The sequence below is a fragment of the Hyaena hyaena genome, unplaced genomic scaffold (genome assembly GCF_003009895.1).
Source record: "Hyaena hyaena isolate Hyena2069 unplaced genomic scaffold, ASM300989v1 scaffold_252, whole genome shotgun sequence".
Lineage (NCBI taxonomy): Eukaryota > Metazoa > Chordata > Mammalia > Carnivora > Hyaenidae > Hyaena > Hyaena hyaena.
Window position 1 is genome coordinate 61123 of NW_024080884.1, and position 9997 is coordinate 71119.

General features: G+C 42.0%; 1 long non-coding RNA gene across 1 annotated transcript; it reads right to left on the minus strand.

Moving 5' to 3' along the window:
• Nucleotides 1–615: 615 nt before the first annotated feature.
• On the minus strand, nucleotides 616–7394 carry LOC120240368. Its single transcript, XR_005530630.1, has 3 exons — nucleotides 7355–7394; nucleotides 1881–2023; nucleotides 616–944 (listed from the first exon to the last, which is right to left on the minus strand). It is a non-coding gene; the product is annotated as an uncharacterized LOC120240368 (long non-coding RNA).
• Nucleotides 7395–9997: the final 2603 nt, after the last annotated feature.

Consider the following 9997-nt stretch of genomic DNA (forward strand, 5'->3'; position numbering starts at 1 on the left):
GCAGAGAGAGCCTGATTCTGAGAAGGATCCAGGAATTTCACTTTGATCTGAGCCCTAGTCTTGATTCTGCTGTGAGCACAGTAGAAGTTGGCCTCATCTCATCTTTAGGAGACCTGGGTTCCAGCTTCTTCTCCACTACCACCCTGTCATGTCATATATACCAATGTAGTTCTCCTCCACAGAGGTTCCTCTTCTACCAAATTATTTAACTAACTAATTAATTAATTAAAATATAGCTAGAAACTCTTAAGCCTCTCCAGTTGTAACTTTGTAGGATTCTTACTGTGGCCTTCATTGCTGGCATCCTCCTCTTTTGCCCTCAGGTGCCCAGATACCCATGCATCCCTTACACTGTGATGGCTCATCTGGTCCTGCCCTCTCTGGGTGCTTTGCTGAGTAATGAAAGGTATGGGATTGTTATTTGTATTTTGACAGAAGCCTTCTAAAACTTGTGCTTTAAGACAACAGATTCCTTAGAGTAATGGAAATTTGAGTAATTTGATTTTAATGAAGTGGGTGGGACATAGGGCCTTTCTGAGATCTGAGACCATCTATGAACTTGGCTGCCTTTACATACAGCTAGCAGTAGAATAATTAGGAAAACCAGACTTGGAGAAGAAAGCTTTCAGACTTTAATATTTATATAACATAGAGGGCAACAAACATGTTAAAGAATTTTTTATACAAGCATTTGTAATTCCTCTTTGACCTAGGAGCTCTGAGTTACTGCTAAGGTCATTTCCCTGAAGCAAGCATGGAGCAATTGTGAATTATGAGGTTGTGCTTCAACAGTGACACGTTGTCTCATGTGGCTCAGAGAGAGCATGAAGGAATTGCCCTATGGAAAGAACTGATGTCTCTGGTAAATAGCCCTCAAGAGCTGATGGCTCATTTTCCAACAGCCATCTGAGTGAGCTTCAAAAAGGATCTTCCTCCAGTAGAGCCTTAAAATAAGACCACAGATCTGGTTAACACCTGTAAGACCATGAGCCAGAAACCCTCAGCTAAGTCATATCTGGCTTCTAGACTTGAAAAACTGATAGGAGAATAACTGTCTTTTATTTTAAACCACTAACTTTTTGGGTAATTTGTTATACAATAATAGAAAACTCATACAATAAGTAATCAAAGATGCCTTTCAGAATCCTTTATTTAAAAGAAAAAACCACCTTTTCCTTCTTGCTGTATATCTGTCCCTGACTCTACAAATCATCTCTGGACATTTGTGATTCTTTAAAAGTCTACTATTTTTCAGGCAATATGCTGGTCTAGAGAATTAAGCTCAGGATTTGATAATTTCCATGAAATGTGCTCTTTCCAAGAAATTGTATAGGTATCCATATCTCAAAAAGTTTTTTTTTTTTTTTCTCATTAAAAATGTAGTCCTGGGTGCCTGGGTGGCTCAGTCAGTTACGCATCCAACTTTGGCTCAGATCATGATATCATAGTTCATGGGTTCAAATCCTGGAGCGTGCTTCAGATTCTGCATCTCTCTCTCTCTCTGCTCCTCCCTTGCTTGCGGTCTGCCTGTCTCTCTCTCTCTCAAAAGTAAACAAACATTTCAAAAAAATTTTTAATAAAATTCATTTGAAAAATGTAGTCCCTGGGAAATTGTGATAAAACACTTTTATACTTTAACATTTATATTTCTAATATATATATATATATATGTTTTATATATTATACATAAAGCTCCCACAGGATTCTGTTTGTGGGCACCTTAGTTTTAATGAACTTACATTTCATATTAAGAAGTCTGGACTATGAGAAGAGGAACAAAGTCCATTCAAATACCCTCAAACATCTGGTGAGTGAAAACTTTCAAGCCCTGCCAACTCCCAAGAGATCATTTGGGGTCATCAGCTGACATTTTTAACAACCTTTTCACCTATTCATCATGTTCTTCCACAAGCCCCAGCATGAGCATCATGGGTAAGTGGCTTCATTTGCTGAAAAGCAGGGGGTCCATCGCTTTGGAAGGGTCCCCATGGTGACTCTTAACTTTGAAAGGTCACAGCTGCTGCTGGAAGAAGAGAGGCTATTGTCAATGACAGGGACTCTATTAATATTCCATCAAAGTCCTCTAAGGCTTCTCTCTGTGTCTCAATCCTTCATTGGTTTGCTGTTAGACATTATACAACTCACTTCACCCTTCGAATTCCAATGGACTTTTAGTCGAATCAACACAAACTTTTTTTTGTGTATCTGTTTGTTAAGGCAAGGAGAGTTGGGAGAAGGGAGAGACAAAAATGACTAAAACACAGCTGTTGCTACAAGGTCAGAGATTGAACAGAGCTGGATAAATAGGTTCAACAATAGTTTGACATTGACCTCAAGGGCACTGCAGTAGAAAGCTGAAGAACTAGAATTTTAACTTCAGCTGGGCCTCTAGAAATCCCATGTGCATAGGCAACTGACTTCCTTCTCTCAGCCTCGATTTTCTCACCTGTACAGGAAAGAATTTGAGCTGGATCAGGGGTGCTGAAGTAGCAGTAATTCTAGGATGGTCTCCTAAGATTCCCATCACCCAGCATACACGTCCTGTATAATACAGTTCTCATGAATACACATGGGATCTATGTATGTAAGGGATCTTGCTCCCATCAGTAAGTTATATTCTAAGGGAAAAGATTTTTAAAGACATAATTAAGGTCTCAAGTTAGTTGATTTTTCAGTTAATCAAAAGGGAGATAGATGACTTGACTTAATCCAGATGAAAGTCCTTAAAAAAAGAGATCTCGTCTTTCTTCAAAAGATCTTCCTGCACACCCAGAAGAACAGAATTGCTGTGTAATGAGCAAGATTGGCACACAGCCATGTGATGAGGAATCTCTGTGAATCCTTTAGAGCTGACAGTGACCTCCTCCTGACAGCCTGAAAAAAAAATGGCGACTTCAGTCCTATGACTGCAAAGAAATGAATCTGGCCAACAACTACATGAGAGTGAAAGAGCACCTGAGCTCCAGGAAGGCACACAGCCTGGCCAATATTTTGACTGCAACTCTGTGGGACCTTGAGCAGAGAGCCCTGATAAGCCATGGCCAGACTCGACCCACAGAAGCTGTGAGATCATAAATATGTTGTTAGAAGCTGCCAATTTTGCAGTAATTTGTTTCACAGTAAATGGAAAATGAGTACAGATTCTAAATGAGTTCCATCTCACCTGCTAATTCTAACAATTCATAATGTCTCCTAGAGTACGATATTGAAAAGGATTCAAAATCTGCATCTAGATTAAGCTACAAAAAGTGTCATAATTGATTAATAATACCTACCATGGGGTTTATCAGTTTGGAGTCCTCTGATTGTAAGCAATAAAAAATATCACATAAATTGGCTTAGGGAGGGAGAAATAATTGTTAGACCTGGTATGCCCTTCAGAATGGGGAATGGGGAAAGAGACTTGGATTCTTGAAAAGAGACTCCAAGCCCTCAGTGGCAACCCCATGGAGGAAATCACAGCTCACTGGAGAACATTCCTCAGACCACAGCAAAACTGGAAGAGCCTGTACTTTTCCACCAAGTGCCCATCAGTTTCCCACAAATTTAAAGAATCAGAGTAGCAAGGATCTAAGACCCAGGGTGCTCTCTCTGATAATCATGTGATATCATAGAAAGAGCATGGAACTTACAGTCAGTATGACCAGGATTAAAATCTTGGCTCTGCCACTAATTGTGAGATCACAGACGAGGTACCATATTCTTTGGAGCCTCTCATCTATAAAAGTGGGGATAATGACACCCACCCACAAGTTCTTGTGTGATTGAGTGAGATAATAGCACACATGGCGGGGCGCCTGGGTGGCTTAGTCGGTTAAGCGTCCGACTTTCACTTAGGTCATGATCTCGCAGTTCGTGGGTTCGAGCCCCGTGTAGGGCTCTGTGCTGACTGCCAGCTCAGAGCCTGAAGCCTGTTTCAGTCTGTGACTCGCTCTCTCTCTGACCCTCCCCTGCTCACGCTGTCTCTCTCTCTCTCTCCTAGAAATAAATAAAACATTAAAAAAAAAAAACCAGCACATATGGCAATACCTAACAGACACCTAGTAATGAACAGAAATAACAAAGGTTGAGACTGCTCTGTGGCATGGAACATGCACTGGTGTGCTGGACCAGGAGCCACAAGTCCTATGCAGTCAGCAGGGTGATGTAGATGACAGTTAGGACCCTGGCATTTGGACCAGGGTGGCTGCCTTGGTTAGAATCTCAGCTCCACCATTTACTAACTGTGTGTGTGTGTGTGGGGGGGGTATTTGAATTTTATATGTTACATGAATTTCAAAGTTACTTGAACATTCCATGTCTCAGTTTTTCTCTTTGTAAAATCAAGATAATAATAATAGTCCCTAATTCATAGTGCTATCGTGAGAGTAGAATGAGTTCAACAGATGTAAAACACTCAGAACAGTGTCTGACACATTCACACTCAAAAAATGTTAGCGATTATCACTAGTATTCATCCATCCAACATGCATTTGTTGTTCCAAGGTTGGTTAGGTGCTAGAATGTATATGGTCTGCACAAATGTATATGGTCTGCTCTATGGAGGATCTCAACATAAACAGATAAACAGATTTTTTAAAATTACAAAATGAAATCATAATCACAGCAACAGAAGACTTGAAATACTATAGGAAACCAGAAGAGGGAGCCTAACATTGGAAGAAGGAGAGAAGTCTTCCCAAAAAAGGGAATATTGTAACCTTACCTTACTTTAATAAGCCATGTAAACAGGAAAGCCAAAGAGAATGGGGGAGGGAGACAAAGCAGCTGAAAAATTAAAAACATCCATACCTTAGAAACATCATGCCGAATGAAAGAAAATAAGAATGAGATGCCGAGTGAAAGAAAATAAGAATGAGATTCATAACACTATACAATTTCTGAAATACAAAGACTGGCAGACAAAATGACAACCTAAATTTTGCAAAAGCACATACAAAAAATCAAAAATTCGCATGAAATATACTGAACGGGAGTGGAGAGAAGAAAATATAAAAGCATAAATAAAATTTAAAGAGAAAGAAAGCAAGATTATGAACACCCAATGGTAATGAATTATCATCAGCTGGGGGTGGGGGAGCAAAATATGAAGAAATTTGCCATGAATATTGCATCTGAAATTCTGGAAGGGTCAGATCACTGATGGTAAAATAAGGCACCACAGTGTTTGATCTGAGTTCTCGAAGGTAATGTTATGAGCAGTGCACACGCATGCACAGACACAAAAATTTAAATGTGAAGATGAGTACAGGCCCACTTGGGCCATCAGGACAGGGGTGCTTCAGGCCTCCGCCAGCCCACCCAGCCTGCTTATGCAATTATAAACTGGTGCCCCTTCCCCTGGACAAACTGGGTAGTAACAGAGCACACAGGTCAGCAAGAAGAGTGGAAGCTGGATGTTGGCACCACGAATGCCCTCAGCAGGGCACCCTGGTGCAGGATGCAGCTGTACAGCCCTACTAGAGGGTACTGAAGATCCAGCTTCCAGAAAATACTGAGCAGCCCTAAACCACACACAACACTAAAAAGCAAAGGCACAGAAGGTGCAGATGGCAAGAGCACCCTCTTCTGGCAAATCTGGGAGCACTGAGCCTCTGAGTGGGAAAGTTGCTAACCTCAGCCTCCCACATGAGAGCATTTCCTGCACTTGGGAAAGACTGTCTCTTGCAAAGGGAGATAACATCTCATCATCTTCAAATGGAATGTCTACAGTTCTTTTCTAGGAATGCCCAGGTTAGCACATGACTTTTTAAGTTCAAATCATTTTCCCTCTGGCCAAGATAATTTAACCCAAACACTGCCTTTCTTTCTCTGGCCTAGGATCTTTATGGAGAAGTTATACCCACATTCTAAACTGAAGACTGGGTGGATGTTAACATGTGGCAAAGGGAGAAGAGGGTAATGAAAGATGAGATATGGAAGAGTTAAAGGAATAAACAGCCTGAAGTGGTAAAGAACAAATCCTAATCAAAGTGGTTTCTTTACTTAATATAAAAAATTAAAAAATGAAAAGGACTTTTACATCCATAAGTTAGTGGGATCTTCACAACAATCCTGTAGAATCAATATTAAAATCATGAGTAGTGCTGGAGGAGGAAGAAGGGATATCATGGGGGGGGGGGCGAGGGGGGGAGGGTTCAAGTCTCCAGGTAGGGAGGCCAAGGCCGGCTCCTTACCAGAGGAGAAAGCATTTTTAACTGTAGAAGGACATAGCATGGTAGTCGGATTGCAGACTTTGCAGACAAATGGATCTGGATTGCAGCCAGCTAGAGGGGATTTGAAAAGTCCATTAGCCATTCTAAGCTTATTTTCTCATTTGCAAAAGGGGATGTAATAATGCCACATCGTAGGGTTACTATGAGGGATAAATGTTTACAAAGTACTTAACAAAATGCCTACCACATAGTAACCATTCAATAAATAGAAGCTACTCTTCATTCATGTATTCAATTAATAATACTGATGCCTAATTGGAGGCAAGATGGCGGAGAAGTAAGGAGCTCCGTACATTTCGCCTGCACCCATCTCTCAAACAGAGAAGGCCTGAAGTCGTAGGACACTGAGCCACAGGAGTTTGGGAAGAGAAAGACACAGAGTACACTGGGAAGGAAACCTCATAAGTGCGTGAGTGCGAACTGGGGAAGATAAAAGCGGGACGGGACCCAGAGATTTGGAGGGAGGGGAGGGACCCCGGCTTGCGTGCAGCTGCGGTGAGTGAGAAACCGGCGAGTGGTGGCGAGCTGCCGCGAGTCCAGGGGAAAGGAAAGCAAAGCTGAGATGGCTCATAGAACCGTCCCTGGAGAAGAGAAAAAACCTCGGATTGTAAAGACAGTGTTTTTTAGCTCTGGCTGGGGTGCTGACTTTAAACTAGGTGCCCTGGTCCCAGAAGGCGCCAGGAAAAACTGAACTGCTGTGCACCCAGCACCACCCATGGCGGCGGCGGCCCCAGTGAACCGGCAGCAACGCCTGCGGAGGCGGTCCCGGCGCCGGGTGAAGCAGCAGCAGCGAGCAACAGCGGCCTGCTGAAGCGGCGGCGGCAGCGGCGACCCGGTGAAGCGGTGCCAGCGCCCTGTAAAGCGGCAGCAGCGCGTGACAGCGGCCCACTGAAACAGTGGCGGAGCGCTGCATCGACGAGGACTCTACGGACCTGAAGTTGCTACGTTCCCCGAATGCACTGGGTTGTATCCCTGCTTGACCCCGGCAGATCTGAGGCTGCGACACTTCCCCCACCCCCCAACTCAACCCCCAGGCAACAGGGAAGCAGCGACCTGCGGGACTATTCAGGGCAGTATAACAAAGCCCGCGGACTGGGACCTGGAAACAGGCGAGGTGTGGGGCATAGAACTCAGCTCACCTTGGCTACATCCTCAGCACAGGGAGATCGGACCGAAGAAGTGAATTGCAACGCTTGGTTGAGAAGGGACTGGGGAGAAGCCATTCTTCTCCCAACAACCACCAAGGAGGGACCTCAGGAAGGCCAGCAGACACAGTGGAGACAAGAACTGCATACACCAAACCACGCCCATCCCCTCCAGATAGCTGTTTTGTTGTTGTTGTAGCTGTTTTTACCTGAGCCTGGGTTTGCGTGTTTATTGGTTTTGTCTGTGCGTTTGTGTACCTGTGTTCCCTCTGTGGTTGGGTTGTCTGTTATCTTTTTCCAGGGCTGCCTCAAGAAATAAGCCAAATTACACATGGTGGAGAGTCCCAAATACCACTACCAGTAGGGAAACAAAATAATCAAATGCTCAACAAAAGAAGCCAAGAGACACCATCCAAAGAACACTTCCTGAACACACAGGCCCTGAAAAGTCAAAAGAGCCCTCTCTAATACAGCAGAACTCGCAGGGGACGTGTGTACAAGAGCTTTTAAAATTAACAAAAGATAGAAGGCTAACCAAAATGATGAAATGGAAGAACTCTCCTCCAAAGAAACTCCAGGAAGAAATGACAGCTAAAGAACTGCTCAAAACAGACAGAAGCAACATAACTGAACAAGAATTTAGAACAATAATCATAAAATTAATTGCCTGGCTTGAAAAAAGCATGGAGGACATCAGAGAAACTATGGCTACAAACAATATGGAGCTTAAAAATAGTTATGGTGAATTAAAAAATGGGATAAATGAGATACATAATAAACTGGAGGCATCCAATGCATGGATTGAAGAGGCAGAAAGGAGAATAAGTGATTTAGAAGACACTATTATAGAAAAAGAAGAAACTGAGGAAAAGAGAGATAAACTGATCCAGGAACATGAAAGAAGAGTTTGAGAGCTCAGCGACACAATCAAACGGAACAATATCCATATCATAGGAATCCCAGAAGAGGAAGAGAGAGGGAAAGGTGCTGAAGGAGTCCTGGAACAAATTATAGCAGAGAATTTCCCCAACATGGAGAGGGAAGTAGACGTTGAAATTCAAGAGGCACAGAGAACTCCCCTCAGACATAACTTGAATTGATCATCTGCACGACATATCATAGTGAAACTGGCGAAATATAAGGACAAAGAGAGAATTTTGAAAGCAGCTTGGGATAAAAGGGCAATAACATACAAAGGGAAACCTATCAGAATGGTGACAGACCTATCGACTGAAACTTGGCAGGACAGAAAGGAATGGCAGGAGATCTTCAATGTGATGAACACAAAAAATATGCAGCCAAGAATCCTCTATCCAGCAACCCTGTCAGTCAGAATAGAAGGAGAGATAAAAGTCTTTCCAAATAAACAAAAATTGAAAGAATTTATCACCACTAAGCCAGCCCTACTAGAAATCCTGAGGGGGACTCTCTGAGGGAAATGTTGCAAGGAATGCAAGATACCAGAGACACCACCACATGCATGAATCCCACAAAGGACACAATGACTCTAAACCCACATATTTCAATAACACTGAATGTAAATGGGCTGAATGCTCCAATCAAAAGACATAGGGTAGCAGAATGGATAAAAAACAAAATCCATCTATTTGCTGTCTACAAGAAACACATTTTAGATTGGAAGATACCTTCAGATTACAAGTAAGGGAATGGAGAAATATATATCATGCTACAGGAAGTCAAAAGAAAGCTGGAGTAGCTATACTTATATCAGACAAGCTGGACTTTAAATTAAAGACAATAACAAGGGATGAAGAAGGGCATTATATAATAATTACAGGGTCTGTCCATCAGGAAGAACTAACAATTATAAATGTCTATGCACCACATATGGAAGCACCTAAATATTTAAAACAATTAATCACAAACAGAAACAATCTTATAGATAGGAATGTGCTAATAGTAGGGGACTTTAATACCCACTTACAGCAATGGATAGATCAACCAGACAGAAAATCACTAAAGCAACAATAGATTTGAATGACACATTGGACCAGATGGATCTGACAGATATATCCAGAACTCTACATCCTGAGGCCAAGGAATTCACTTTCTTCTCAAGTGCACATGGCACATTCTCCAAGATAGATCACATACTGGGACATAAAGCAGCCCTCAATAAATATAAAAGAACTGAGATCATACCATGCACACTTTCAGATCACAATACTTTGAAACTTGAAATCAATCACAGGAAGAAGTCTGGAAAACCTCCAAAAACATGGAGGTTAAAGAAAACCCTACTAAAGAATGAATGGGCCAATCAGGCAATTAGAGAAGAAATTAAAAAATATATGGAAACAAATGAAAATGAAAATACAACAATCCAAACTTTATGGGATGCGGCAAAGGCAGTCATAAGAGGAAAGTACATTGCTCTCCAGGCCTATTTCAAGAAATTAGAAAAAGCGCAAGTGCAAAATCTAACAGGTCACCTAAAGGAACTAGAGGCAGAGCAACAAGAGCACCCCTAACCCAGTAGAAGAAGAGAAATAGTAAAAATCAGAACAGAAATAAAGAACATAGAGACCAAATAAACAATTGAACAGATCAATGAAACCAAGAGTTGGTTTTTTGAGAAAATAAACAAAATTGACAAACCTCTAGCCAGACTTCTCA